This window comes from Saccoglossus kowalevskii, chromosome 13 (genome assembly GCF_978046115.1).
Source record: "Saccoglossus kowalevskii chromosome 13, keSacKowa6.1, whole genome shotgun sequence".
NCBI lineage: Eukaryota > Metazoa > Hemichordata > Enteropneusta > Harrimaniidae > Saccoglossus > Saccoglossus kowalevskii.
This window is the reverse complement of record NC_140653.1, coordinates 2,027,408-2,043,940: the sequence shown is the minus strand read 5'-3', so window position 1 is coordinate 2,043,940 and position 16,533 is coordinate 2,027,408. Positions and strand designations below refer to the sequence as shown.

Genomic DNA, 16,533 nt, shown 5'->3' with positions numbered 1-16,533 from the left:
GAAGAAATACATCTACAGGGCTATCACTTCTCACCTGACAAAACAGGAATACAAACATTCCAATACAACACCAACAACAAGGCAACACCCAGGACAACAGAAATTCTTCAATAGCAAATATCATCAGCACAAGAACAATAACATTACTCACAAGAACAATAGCAAGTCACAAGAAAAGCAACAATAGAAATTACAAAAATAATAGTGGTAGCAGAAACCAGGTTTTTGAAGATTTTTTGACAAACATTTTAGACTATATGAGACGTTAAACTTATATATACAGTGATATAGACCTAGAGTCAGGTATTTAAAAGCAGATTTTATTTCAAATTTATTTTATTCAAAAATTTTTTTCTTTTTGATATCTCTAATTTCCAGTATACAGCAAGATGAATTGTCCGACTGCAAATAGGGACATACTTAAATTTACTACGTGGAATATTTATGGAAGTTTGGAGAAAAAAATTAGAGATAAGTGTTTCTTAGATAGTGTAGAAAATTTTGATTTTATTAGTTCAGTAGAGACTAAAACTGATACTAACTCTATCATAGATTTACCAAACTATAGTCATCTTCACTCTTTTCGATCAAAAAAACATAAAAAAGCCAGATCAAATTCGGGTGGTATCGTACTATACTATAAAAATCAATATAAAAAAGGTGTCAAACATTTACACAGTAGTTCAGAAGACTTCATCTGGATCAAACTTGACAAATCTTTTTTCCCTTTAAATGAAGATATATTTTTATGTACGTTATACCTCAGTCCCCAGTCTTCCAGTATCTTTAACTGGAAAGAATCTAACTTGTTCCAGCTTTTGGAAAAAGATATAGCTAAATATGCGACAAAGGGTGCAATTATCTTGACTGGCGATTTTAATGCACGGACAAAAAATGAAGAGGACACTGTTATTTTCAATAACCCAGACCATCAATCGTCTGACACTATTAGTAGCCTAAAAAAAAGAACATCACAGGATCTCTGTTTTAAAAATCATTATGGTGAACTTTTATTAGACCTGTGTATGAGTTCTGATTTAGTAATCCTCAATGGTAGATGCCCAGGAGACATGACAGGGAAATTTACATGTCACCAAAGAGGTGGCAGTAGCACTGTAGACTACACAATTGTTAGTCATAGCCTTTTTGATCAAGTCAATCTTTTTCACATTCATCCTCTTAATTTATACCTTTCAGACCACTGCCAAATCTCTTCACACCTAATAACAAACGCAATATTAAATTATAGCAAATCTAAAGAAACGTGTACTGCACCAAAAACAAACTTCACTTACCTTTGGAATGAACATTCCAAACTGCAATTTAGTAATACAGACAAAAGATATATGTAAACTTATTTATAATTTTAATAATACTAATTTTAACAATGACAGAGATTCTGTTAATACAGCAAGTACTTTATTGTCAAACATACTTTTTGAGGCAGCTGATATAAGTTTAAAAAAACGTAAAATTAAAAATAGTTCATCTACAAAACATAAAATTACTAAATCAAAGTGGTTTAATAATGACCTCCTAAATTTAAAGAAGGAAATACAGAATCTTTCATCTAAATTCAGTAAAGACCCAAACAATAAACATTTGAGAATCAAATGCTATAATCTTAAACGTGAATACAAACGAATGCTGAACAAAAGAAAGAGAGAATATAAAAATGAAATCCTAAATAAATTAGACAATCATGGAAAATCCCACCCTGATAAATACCGGTACTGGGAAATGATAAATGAATTGAAAGGCAAGCAACAGGAAATAAATAACTGAAAATATTGAGGACCAAAAATGGTATGAACATTTCAAAAATCTAAATGAATCTAAATCTGACAACAGATACATTGAAGAAACTAGTTGCCTTCCAGACTACACATCATCCTCTGTAGACAGCTTGGATGGATTTATCTCTGAACTAGAAATCCAAAGGGCAATTAACAACTTAAAAAATGGTAAAGCTACAGGTACAGACAGGATTAAAAATGAAATGATTAAAACAGGGCGCAATGCATTAATTAAACCCCTGCAAAAACTATTCAATTTAATCTTAGCAAGTGGCAATTTTCCTACCAACTGGAACATAGGTATTATCACACCTATACACAAAAAAGGTGACAAAGCCAACCCAGACAACTATAGGGGTATAACTCTGCTCAATACTCTGAGCAAACTGTTTACATCCATCATGAAACAAAGGCTTACAGTTTATCTACAAGAAAAGAACTATATAATTAAAGAACAAATTGGATTCATGCCAAAATTTGGCACAAGAGACCACATTTTTGTTCTTAAACAGCTGCTAACTAAATATCTTCAAAATAAAAAATATATATTTGCCTGTTTCATAGACTTCCAAAAGGCCTTTGATTCAGTTTGGCACCATGGCCTATTATACAAACTAAGACAAATTGGCATTTCTGGCAATTTCTATCAAGTAATTAAAAACATCTATCAAAACACAACAAGTACAGTCAAAACCAAAAAATGGCATGACTAAATGTTTCCCTGTTCAAAGAGGCATCAGACAAGGGGATGGCCTTAGCCCTCTCCTTTTTAATATATTCGTGAACGATATTAAATCACACATTGAATCTGGCAAAAATGACCCACCAATGCTACTAAACAATAGGCTCTCTTGCTTACTTTATGCTGATGACTTGGTTCTTTTGTCAGAAACAAGTAGTGGTTTACAAAACGCTATTAACAATCTACAGGATTACTGCAAACAATGGAAGCTACATATAAACATTTCTAAATCTAAATCAATGATCTTCAATAAATCAGGCAAGCTTCTAAATAATTTCAAATTCCAAATCAATGGCTCTGAATTAGAAAGAGTTTCAGCATATAAATATCTTGGAATGAAACTAAATTTAACAGGGAAATTTGATGTAGCACAACAGGATCTGAAAAATAGGGCACTGAAGGCATGTTTCAAAATTAAACAGCTACTATATTCAGAAACATTAATCCCAATTAAAATATACTTAAAAATGTTTGACTCAATGATCAAACCAATTCTTTTATACTGTTGTGAAATTTGGGCGGGTGACATTGTGAATAATAAAAAAATACTTTATGAATCTTATGTCACCCATGGAAAAAATGCACATTAAATATTGCAAATTCCTACTCAAGGTCAATAGTAGAGCAACAAACATTGCATCACAGTCCCTCTATCACTAAATAAACTGATAGAGGGACTGTGATTGCATGCTTAATTGAATTAGGGAGATACCCATTAATTATCACTGGCATCAAACAAATGTTAAAATATTGGCTTAGAATTAAAAAAAATGCCTGATAATACACTAATATATGATGCGTACAAGCTTGGCATCGCTCTAGACAATTCTGGCACTCAAAACTGGGTATCCAGCATACAAAATTGCCTAGAGTATACAAGCATGGAAAGTGCATGGAGTGATAAAAACATAGAAGATAACTTTATTGAACAAATAACTGACAAACTAATAACCAAATTTAAAGTACATGCCAGGAACACTCTAAACAACGATAATAAAGGCATCAACCACAAAAATAAACTTCGTACCTATAGGCAGCTAAAAAAGGACTTTACATTTGAAAAATACTTAGACATAATAAAAAACCCACATCATCGATCTTCATTATCAAAATTTAGACTAAGTGCACATGTTTTGCAGATTGAAATGGGAAGATACAGTAATGTAGAAATAAGTGACAGAAAATGTCCAGTCTGTGATGAAAATGAAATAGAGGATGAAGAACACTTCCTGCTCAAATGTAAACTCTACACAAATGTGAGAGAACCCCTAATTACCATGACAAAACATCTTAATAATATTACATCAAATGAAGAAAAAATGATAGCCATAATGACTAGTGATGATGAGTCAATTATAATAGAACTGTCTAAATATATTTACAACTGTTTCAATCTGAGAGAAGAAAATATTAAAAAAAAACAGTATGTCATCTGCCTCAAAATCTAAATAGTTACATGTATTTTAATTCTATTTAATGTGTTTAATGTTATTTTTTTATTTTACTACCTTTTTTTTTTTTTTTCTCTATACTTTATTGTACACTTTTGTCAAGATTCTAATAAGGATACGATTACAATAAAGATTATTATTATTATTATTATTATATAAATTTGGTTGTTCGGAATTACTTCAAAGTTGAGTTTGTGTTGTTTTCTCGAATTTTCACCGGCTCGACCGGCGTTCCACAGCAGCGCGCACAGAGCCCATAGAAATGCATGGTACAGTGGTGCGTGTCTTAGCAACGTGGAACGTCTGTGACGTAGCTCCGCCCCGAGGATATGTGCAGTGGTATAATATTCTAAATATTTGAGCAACCTGTCTTACAGCATGCAGTGGTTTTGCTAAGGTAGGGAAACATAAGTAACAATTTGGAGGAAACACGTAAAATATTTATTTCCTATCCTTACATCTATTTCGGGGGGCAGGTGAAATGGCTGGAGAACTGCGGTAACATTTACCTGCTTACTGCCCTTAAAAAAACACTGGTCTGGTGCATATACCGTACTAGTATTGAAGTCATGAAATTGTTTACTTCCTTAGTCTTTGTGATGTTATAATGATTTCAGAGTGTCTACAATGTCAATAAAATGTTTAAAAGTCTTACTATGAAGACTATAACATATGACATTAGTAACATCACAAACGAAACAATATAACAATGATATTAATATTATATGCACAGACTATTTCATATACCACTCTTAAGCCATATTATTTACCCATGCCTGCCACAAATTAAGTGTGTTAACTAGTTACAAATATTTCATCAAATACAATGTACCGGTAGTATCATTTATGTGTTTTATAACAGTCTTAATTAAACACAGTTACGATAACCATGGAATATTTGATGTGTGGCTACCCTGTGGCTCCTGCAGGAGATAGTTTGCAATTTATTTCATGATACATGTAACAAATTGGTGGATTAAAAAATATACCTGTCAGACAGATTCAATCATCTTTTCCCTAAGTTTAAACTTAAAAACAGATTCCCATTTGATATAGTGGCAGCTAAACTTGAGTTCAAAGATATAGCTTAAATACTGCCATAGCTTGACTTTTTGCGATACAATGTTGGAAATCTAACCTCATCAACTGCTATGTAAAGATAATTATTAGATCCATTCTGTTGAGTGACCATCCTTATCTAATTTCAGTAATAAATATTTCATACTGGCCAAATTGTGTTACCATATACAAGTTTTTTTAGTCATACAGTGCTGGAAATCCAACCTCATCAACCGGTATGTGGCGAGATAAACTAGGCCACATTTAATTTAGTAGCCATAACTGCCTGGATTTCCAGGAAAAATTTTTTCCATACACGTCTGGATTTCCAGATTCTGTTTCTCCATATACAGTTGGAATTCCGGGGTATTTCCCCCATCATACAGTGCTGGAAATCCGACCTCATCAACAGGGCCCCCCCCTGCAGATATAAACTGGAATGGCCCATTGTAATATGTTGTGGGCATTTCATAACATAATGGAATTCATTCTCAATTGAATTTGTGTTGCATCTTGTACAGATCCTGTGTTCAATCATTAAGGGATGGTCACTTTTTCTTAGTTTGCATATTTTTTTTCTTATTCCACCATCCTTAACATTATTTATAAACTCCTCCATTTTAAATTCTGTTTTGAATAATTTATACATTCTTAGTTTATTCTGTTCCCCTGTCCCATCTGTATTTATAATTTTTTTCCAATTTGAATCATAGTCAGTCTCTAAACGTTTACAAATTTCTTGAATGTTATTTTTATTCCCACTCCAAAAGTTACCCACTTCTTTTTCACCAGTAATTTCTTGCATTGACTTAGCCCATGAGGATTGATTTTCCATCGTACTCATCATTGCCTCATGGACTAAAGTATTTGTTTTCTTTGTGCTTGTTGTTAACCAAAATTTCAATAACATTTTCTTGATAAATATTGACAGTGGGTATCTACCTAATTCTCCTCTTACTGCTAGATTGGTGGATGATTGATTTATCTGTAATAATAACTTACATAATTTTAGATTTAATTTTTCTACTGGTGTATATTTTTCAATTCCCCAAATTTCACACCCATATGTTAGTATTGGTCTAATGACATGGTCAAAAATATTGATTCATGTGTTCACATTAATGTTAGTAGATGTGTTAATAGTTTTTCTAATATAGAAGAATGCTTTAACAGCTTTTTTGTACAAATTTACCTTTGCTAAATCAAACTTCCCACTTGGTTTAAATTCCAGGCCTAGATATTTGTAATTTCTAACTACATTTTTGTGTGTATATCTATATATCTATTTCTTCATTATTGTAATAAAAATTGTATTTATTATTTAACAATCTGCCATTTTTATTAAGTATCATTATTTTTGTTTTGGCAGTGTTTACGTCTAGATTCCATTTATTGGAATATATATGTAATTTATTAAAACATTGTTGTAATCCTTCCTCAGTTTCTGATACTAACACTAAATCATCTGCATACAGTAAACAGTTTATTTCTTTCTTCCCCAATTTTACTGGATTGCATGATTTATCTAGCATATGGGGTAAATCATTTAAAAAAAGATTAAATAGGGTGGGACTGATGTTACATCCTTGTTTTACACCCCTGAGTGACTTAAAAGGTCTAGTTAATCCTCCTTTTAATTTTATACTGTAGTTTACATCTTCATACATGCTTTTGATTACATGATAGAAATTGCCATTGATATTGTTTCTTAATAATTTATAATACATCCCTTTACGCCAGACACTGTCAAATGTTTTTTTGAAATCAACAAAGCCAACAAACACTTTTTTTTAAATTTTCTTGTGCGTTTCATTATTATTGATGTATTTATCTATAATTGTTTTTAGGATAAACAAGTCATTGAAAATGACACAGTCCCCGTTAAGTTCTCTTTGTGCTCGTCATATTAAAGCGGAGGGGTTGTCGCGAGCGTGTCCTTGAAACTTGAGTTCCAAGTGCCGTATACAACAGATTGTTTATTTACATCAAAACGCGTGTTTTGTGTCATAGTAATATGGCCAAAATAAAAAAAAAAGTCAGATGGCTGTCAATCGGCCATCCTTGACCAGATTTTGAAACAAATTGTCATGGACATGCATCCTAACATGTATAAAGTACATGTATGTGCCAAATTTGAATGAAAACTGACAGAGCACGTCCAAGATACCGCATAAAAAAACAAAAACAAGATGCCTGCCAGTCGACCATCTTTGATCCAATTGCGAAATAAATCGTCATGAACATGTATCCTAACATGTATAATCTATGTACCAAGTTTGAATGACAACTGACAAAGCATGTCCAAAATACAACATTTTCAAAAAACAAGATGGCTGCCAGTTGGCCATTTTGAATGGAATCGCTAAACCACTGCATGTGCATATGTCCCACATAAAGTACTAGGCACATGCAAAGAATGAACGGAATCGGTCCAAAGGATTCTGAGATATGACTCCGGACAGACGCACGGACACATGGACGCACGGACGAACGGAGACCGAATTATAAGTCCCCGTTTTCGGACTTTGTCTAATTAGTTTTTTGTATTCCTTTTTCAGTTGAAAAAATCTAGACCTTATGTACGGTTCTCTGGGATGTTTTACTAATAATTTACCCATGCCAGTTAACTCTCGTTTAAGTATGTAACATGGCTTATCATACCATTTATTTGTTTGTTTCTTTTTATTATTATTTTTATTTTTTGGTATACGAGCCTGGGTTTTAAGCGACATGTCTGCTGCAGTATATAAAATATTATTTAGTGCCTGGATAGCATCATTAATATTACCTTTTGTATAATCCATATGTAAATAAGATGTAATTTTGGATCTGACTGCTGCATTATTCATTGCTGTCTTGTAATTATCAATTGAAGATGATTCCCAAATATAATTTACAGGTAATGGTTTTAAGCCCATGTTGTTATTGACATTTCTCAACTGATCTTGTAATTTCAGTGTGAATGACAATGGGCAGTGATCAGATAAATGTGATACAGGGTGTACTTTCATGAATTGAATTTTTGAAAAAAAGGCTTGTTTGAGCAATGATTTAATCTACCAAAATGGAGCCATTATATGCATGGCAAGTAAAATTGCCGTATAAATCCCCTATTTTTCGCCCATTAACAATTTTTAAGTCTGTTGACAGACAAAGATCGATTAGTTTTTTCCCATATGAATTTACATTCTGATCTCTATTCAACCTCCCTTTGAAATCATCAATTTTATAATTATTTGGCAGTGGAATATGACTTACAGAATCATTCAAAATGTAGTCTTCCAATCTTGATGTTCTTGCATTCATATCCACCATCGAAATAATTTCTCCATGAGATGAGTGAGTTGTTATTTCCTTTTCAATCTGCTCAAAAAGTGTATTTTCTTTATTACTAAATATTGAGGAGTTTTCTGGTGGAAAATATGCCACACAGATATAGATATCCCTTTCCAAATTAAAATAAGTTTTATCTAGTCTCACCCATAATGTATCTGATAAGGTTCTTTGTAATTTTTGTACACCTTTTTGAAATTTGTGTTTGAAAAGAACACAACGCCACCAGAATTACGCCTTGCCTTTCTGTTTTTCTTCCTATCACTACGAAAATAACTAAATTCCACTAATTATCTACATGTGAAATAAGAAAATTGTATCCTTATACAGCAGTTGTGTATACACTGCACAGAAGACAGGTGTTAGTCAATATTTTGTTGTGGTCTATTTCTATATGTAGATATTGACAGAACAATTTAATTATATCCAGAGAGACAGCCTTGGAATGTAAGGGTTCACCCTAATTGTGTCAATATGTAATCATAGACTGACATTCAGACAGCAACCATACACAACTCAATTATAAATGGATTATGATAATATTTTATTTAGTTATTATGACAAATGTTTTGATTTAATTCTTTAGAAATATAGACACTCAAGGTTAAATTCAGACAACATTTTATTTTTTCCCCCACAACTACAGTTATGGCCAATTTTCCTTGCGAATATTCAGGTATAATTTTTCAAAATGAATATTTTGCACAGTCCTAATATATGCAAGATTTCAGTATATGTAAGTTACAAAAATTTAGTTATGCTGAGAAAAATAGACAATGCTTTAAGAAAGTTATCAAGTTTAAAAAAACAAATAAAGTATGTAGTCCCCATGAGTTATCAAGTTTAAAAAAAAACAAATAAAGTATGTAGTCCCCATGAGTTATCAAGTTTAAAAAAAAACAAATAAAGTATGTAGTCCCCATGAGTTATCAAGTTTAAAAAAAACACAAAGTATGTAGTCCCCATGAGTTATCAAGTTTAAAAAAAACACAAAGTATGTAGTCCCCATGAGTTATCAAGTTTAAAAAAAAAACATAAAGTTTGAACATGAATTTTAAATCCAATCTGAAAAACAAAATGATGTGCATCGAGGTTCCGTTATGTTCAATGTATGTAGCAATTTTGAACGAAATCTGTCTATACACACCTAAGATCCAGTTAAGGAATGGCTTGATTTTCATGAATTTTTAACATTAAAATGGCTGCCAATCAGACAACTTGAATCTGTCGTATATACAATTAGTCCATGAGGGCATGTCCAAGATACAGATGGGAATCAACATATGGAGGCACACACACAAGTCAATCCATAATTATAATCATAAACAGAGGATAATTATGGCATCTGTTTGTAAGTAAAAAAGCATAATTATGCAAATCAACATCTGAAATTAAATCAATTTTTAACTGAGTTGTAATGATCCAAAATATTTCAGACAGAGCAGGTTTTTTAATTCATCAGTGAACCTAGGCAATTTGGTGCCATACAGGCAGTACCTCATGTTTACTTTCATTCAAGATAACGGTAGTATTTACCATAACCTGTATTTCAATAATACTTCATCAGTGGGTCCACTATAAGAACACGATTTGCAAACTGTAAATGTCGGATTAAGTGTATACACATTATTCCCTTGTATGGTCAAGTGAATATTATTCACTTGTATGGTCAAGTGAATATTATTCCTTTGTATGGTCAAGCGAATATTATTCCCTTGTATGGTCAAGTGAATATTATTCCTTTGTTTGGTCAAGTGAATATTATTCCTTTGTATGGTCAAGTGAATATTATTCCTTTGTATGGTCAAGTGAATATTATTTCTTTGTATGGTCAAGTGAATATTATTCCTTTGTTTGGTCAAGTGAATATTATTCATTTGTATGGTCAAGTGAATATTATTCATTTGTATGGTCAAGTGAATATTATTCATTTGTATGGACAAGTGAATATTATTCCTTTGTTTGGTCAAGTGAATATTATTTCTTTGTATGGTCAAGTGAATATTATTCCTTTGTTTGGTCAAGTGAATATTATTCATTTGTATGGTCAAGTGAATATTATTCATTTGTTTGGTCAAGTGAATATTATTCATTTGTATGGTCAAGTGAATATTATTCCTTTGTATGGTCAAGTGAATATTATTCCTTTGTATGGTCAAGTGAATATTATTCCCTTGTATGGTCAAGTGAATATTATTCGCTTGTATGGTCAAGTGAATATTATTCCTTTGTATGGTCAAGTGAATATTATTCCCTTGTATGGTCAAGTGAATATTATTCCCTTGTATGGTCAAGTGAATATTATTCCCTTGTATGGTCAAGTGAATATTATTCATTTGTATGGTCAAGTGAATATTATTCATTTGTATGGTCAAGTGAATATTATTCATTTGTATGGTCAAGTGAATATTATTTCTTTGTATGGTCAAGTGAATATTATTCCCTTGTATGGTCAAGTGAATATTATTCATTTGTATGGTCAAGTGAATATTATTCCCTTGTATGGTCAAGTGAATATTATTCATTTGTATGGTCAAGTGAATATTATTCATTTGTATGGACAAGTGAATATTATTCCTTTGTTTGGTCAAGTGAATATTATTTCTTTGTATGGTCAAGTGAATATTATTCCTTTGTTTGGTCAAGTGAATATTATTCATTTGTATGGTCAAGTGAATATTATTCATTTGTTTGGTCAAGTGAATATTATTCATTTGTATGGTCAAGTGAATATTATTCATTTGTATGGTATGAGGTGTGACTGACAAAAAAAATTTTCAGTATTTTTGAATACCATGTTTTTTACTGATGTAGAGCTGCAACTCTGTGAAAGCATTAGCGGTAGATGCTGCGGGGGCTGCAACTACCATGGATGAAATGAAATTTACATGAGCTCAGAAATATATCTTGGGGTAAATGAAAATGTACGAAATAGTTGAAAGATAATACATAAATACATATGTCACTGTAACACCGTAAGTTACAACATGACAGAATTTTGCGGAATTTTACGATGTATATTCATTCTACCATATAAGGAAATGTGAATTCTAAATATGGAATGATTAACACCCTCTAATAACTCAGACAATACACCATCGCATCGACCTCCGCTACATGTCAATCAATACTCCTGCTGTTCTGTCTTTGTGCATACTTTGAGGTATTCTTGTAATATCCTCATATTGTGTCATGCCTCAAAGTGTTGATCTATATAACAAAATTGACATTGTTTTCAATGATGAAATTTGATGATATCAGGAATATAGGTACGAATGCACAGTGGTGAATCTACAAATCTCAGTTTTCAGATTCCACCTGAACAGGAAGTGACAATGATATTTATACAAGACATGATGCAAAAACAATGAGGTTCTCAGTAATATTTAAATATTTAATGAATAATTTTGTTTCTGGGTTAATATCATGGTTCCTTATATAATAAGACATAAATTGAAAATTATACATGCAAGTCACACTAAAATTGAGTTATTGCGACCAAAAAAATCAGAGACAACAACGAGGAGGGGGAACAGACCATTTTCTCTTATAAATTTCAAACCTTATTCTACCTAAAATTTATTGTTTGTCCTCACATTTTTTGACCAAACATTAAAAAAAAATGCTGCTAAACCGCACAAGATTTTAATGAGACATGAGAGGAACTGACTATTATTGAATAAAGTCAGATTAAGGAAGTAACATTTGAAAAAAATATTAAAATCCAACCTACCCACTGTTTTTAAAGTGCATGTTATCAAAACCTGATTTTGTTTTTTAACCTAAAACAAAGATATAAATAAGAGATATAATCCATTGTTTTTATCAGATCGCAGATCAAGTCATTTTTTTCATTTCCTATTTACATGAGCTGAAAGCCTTACCTGTTTCCATAAAACCTTAATTGATTGACTACTGTCATTTTGCAAATTAAAGTTTTACAGCTCTACAATGAAACAGCTGCAGTAAAGCAATTGAAACACAGGAAATACTTCTAGTTCTGCTACAGCCTAATAAATTGTGCCCTGTAATGTCACAGTACTAAAAGACAGTCGCAGTAATCAAACAAAAATGTGTACACAGCAAAAAACAACAACAAAGTATTACCCAATGTAAATAATCATGAATGTCATTTGCATATTTTTGTTTAAATATAAATGTCATCAATAATAGGAAAATGTTTATGAACATGCAAACAATCACCATTACAGAAATAACTTGTAAACGAAACGAGAGAGCTAAATAACATCAACAATTGCAGTTTACGTTCCAAGAAATAAAATCATCCCATAATACATTGCATGAAGAATGATAAGAAAACTGTGTGCAGAGCATACAAGATAAATATCAGTAATAACATTATATCTTGGTCACATAGATAAGTAATGATACTCTAGGGGGACAGTCTCCAGGGATTATAGATTGTATATACTGATTGAATGTGAGAAACTATAATACTACTTAGATATCAAGTTAAATTACAGATAGGTATAAAAACTAAACTGGCAGCAAAGGGCTTTTATTCAATATTGAGGTCATCATATTTTAAGAAATTAGTAAATAAAATAAATATAATGAACACTGACATATTGTGAGAGTTATACACCTCCCATTATATGAATCAACATATAATATTAGAAAACACATGCAATCATACAAAGTTATGAATTATTATGCTTATTAGGGAATTAATATGAAGAGATTTTTTACCCCAAACTAATAAGGTTTTTACATTGTCCTAGAGCATCTTTGTACTAAGTTTCATTGAAATGGAATAATTAGTACTTTAGATATCAGTGTGAAAGTTGGAAATTGGTTAATTATGCAAATTAGGTAATTAATATGCACAAATATTTACCGAAAACTAATTGGGTCTTTGCATAATTCTAGAGTCATTGAAATGTGATGATTAGTACTTTAGATATCAGTAGAAAAGCGGAAAATTAATTATGCAAATTAGGTAATTAATATGCACAATTATTTACCCCAAAACTAATCAGGTCTCTGCATAGTTCTAAAGGAGCTATGTACCAATGCAATGATTAGTACTTGAGATACCCGTGGAAAAGCAGAAAATTAACTAATTATGCAAATTAGGTGATTAATATGCACAAATATTTATCCGAAACAATCAATCTCTGCATAGTCCTTGAGTATGTAAGTACCAAGTTTCATTGAAATGTAATGCTCACTACTTATATCAAATGCTGAAAATTAATTAATTATGCAAATTAGGTAATTAATATGTACTGATATTACCATAAAAACTATCAGGTCTGTGCAGTGTCATATGACATCTATGTACCAAGTTTCATTGAAATGTGATGATTAGTACTTGAGATATCAGTGGAAAAAACGAAAATTGACTAATCATTATGCAAATTAGGTAATTAGTATCCACAGATTATTACCAAAAACTAATCAAAACCTAGCATTAGTTCAGAGCATCTATGTACAAAGTTTCATCAAAATCCAATGAGTGGTTGTTTAAATATCAGTGGAACAGTCATGGAACCGCTAAAAATTAGCTAATTATCATGCAAATTAGATAATTAATATGCACGGATTTTTACCAAAAACTAATCAAATCTGTGCATATGTTCAGAGCATCTATGTATCAAGTTTCATCAAAATTCAATGAGTGGTTCTTCAGATATCAGTGGAACAGTCATAGAACAGCTAAAAATTAGCTAATTATCATGCAAATTAGGTAATTAACGAGCATGGATTTTTACCAAAACCTAATCAAATCTGCGCATTGGCCCAGGGCATCTATGCACCAAGTTTCATCAAAAACCGATGTATGGTTCTTGAGATAGCAGTGGAACAGTCGGACACATACACACATACATTAATTGGAGTTTAATTAAACTCAATTACAATGCAATACAATGGAGAATTGCACTTTAATTAAGTTTAATTAAACTAGAGTTGAATAGCCCGTGACTGAACATAGAAATGTTTGCGAAGCTTAGGTTTAGTATCGAAGTAAGGTATGGTATAATTATATTAATATTTATATAACGTGAACCATACCTTCCCCGATACTAAACCTAAGCTTCGCAAACCTGACTTAAAGTCGATTAAATATTAATATAAATTATGAAACATTGTGAGCCACCAATTTGGGGCTCCACTTGTACAAAGGGCTCCACTTTGTTTGTGTATGTCTACGTCTACGTCTACACTTTGTTTTAAACAGCAAACAATGTGGAGCCCGAGTGCAAGGCTCCACTTTCAGGAGGGGCTTCACATCGTTGGTGTGAAAACAGGCCAATGGCTCCACATTTCATGGTTTACCAATGCACACACACACACACACACACACACACACACAGACACACTAACTGCAAAGACTCCCATTATGTGCTTCGCACATGGGAGTCAAAAATACAGGTTATCCTTTGTCAGTATTAAAGGGGCACCTTCCAGTTAAGTCTAATCTCACAACAAATTTACTTTCTGGATTAAAATAACAATGGATAACAAAAGATTAACATTGTAAACAACATAAACAATAGTGTCCCATGATTCTTTGGTGCAATCCATGGGATTGAGCAGTTCCCCTTTAAAGGTTCTATTTAAACAGTGTCCACCACCCAAAATACACCAAAACCAAACCACATCTTGCAAACCTCTGTATTTCTATTTGAGTTTACAAGATATTTTTTATAATGTGTGGAACAATGTATATAACAACATTAGAGAACACATTATTTTACATTAATGACTCGGTATACCCACCCCAACAATTGGTAAATGACACACAATGGCACAAATGACACCTGCTGTTACAGTGCATCCCTTAAAGGCTTTTTATTTTGCTTACAAACACCACAAAGTTTTTTTTGTATAAAATATGTCAATATTAGAAATAAGCAGGAAGCTGGTTCTTAATATCCAACTGTGCTGTAAGTACATAACTGAAAAGATGAAAAACACAATATGGCCAAAATTCTCTTTTTAACAATTAATACAATAAATGCAATATTATGTTGATATATGCTTCTAATAGAGCAAATATGCTCTTTATTAGCATTTGATTGTAATATTGTTAAGCTAAAACCAGTGAAGCCAATATAATGATACAGACAAATATTATTTTTTTATTGTGGTAATAAATTGCTAATGTATGCTATTCCTATGGGCTAAGGCAATAATCAATATGCAATGTTTGTCGTAATTTTAATTATTTATGAACGCTATGCAAGTATATAAATGCTCAGTGAAAGTATTTACATACTAATAAATTAAATTATTTCTATCAGGTGTTTTCAAATATGTAATTAAATAACAAAATATAGCATGTTTCATAAAAGAATTGTATTTACTTACATATGTGTAATATTAAAATTTATCACCTAATTATGTATTAAGCTAAATATAAATCAGTATTAATAATGTGCAAAATCTGAGTGGCAAGTATTAAGTGTATGTTTTTAAAATACCGTCACTAATGTAACATAAAAACAATTAACCTTTACACCGCACCCTCTACTATAATGGAATAAACCAATTCCTAACAAATGCTTGATGATAATCTGGTTTTCAATGAAAAGAAATTCTGAATTTTGACCAAGCATACAGCAACAAAAAGGCAATAGGAAATAATATAATGGGTATAACAAATAACCAGATGGTCCAACTAAAAGTCTGAACTATAAAATATAAATGTCATATATAACTTGTGGTATACAAACATTAAATGACATACCTGTACTTGAAGTGATTTATCACACTAGCTCCATACTAACATAAATCACACCATTTATTGACAGTTACTCCCTAAGTATGCTAGCTGATCACAATAACATTACACATATGGTCTGCTAATTTCACAATCACAATCTTGTTTGTAGATACTTTCCTCCAGTAAATAACCAAACATGTAATTATGGACAGTGAGGGCTCCCTTCTGTTATTTAGTGGTGATGACACAATTTATAATTTTTTTCAAAATGGCATACAAACATACATACAACTTGGGGTAGTATGAAGTTCAAATGGATGACATGTCAATCAGTCTAGTTAATTCCTGAGTACAAATTCAATTTAAATGGGTTAATAATAATTAGATAATCAATATGCATGTTTTTCAACATTAAACGAATCATGTCTGTGGATTACCTCAATGAACCAAATGAATTATTAT

At 31.6% G+C, this 16,533-nt stretch overlaps 1 long non-coding RNA gene across 1 annotated transcript in view; it reads right to left on the bottom strand.

Moving 5' to 3' along the window:
- LOC146734921 (uncharacterized) overlaps positions 1 to 16,159 on the bottom strand; it is a 51,097-nt gene extending 34,938 nt beyond the window's left edge. Inside the window, exon 1 of the long non-coding RNA XR_014931348.1 lies at positions 16,096 to 16,159. This is a non-coding gene — a long non-coding RNA (uncharacterized LOC146734921). The remainder of the gene's footprint in view (positions 1 to 16,095) is intronic.
- Between the last annotated feature and the right edge of the window lie 374 nt (positions 16,160 to 16,533).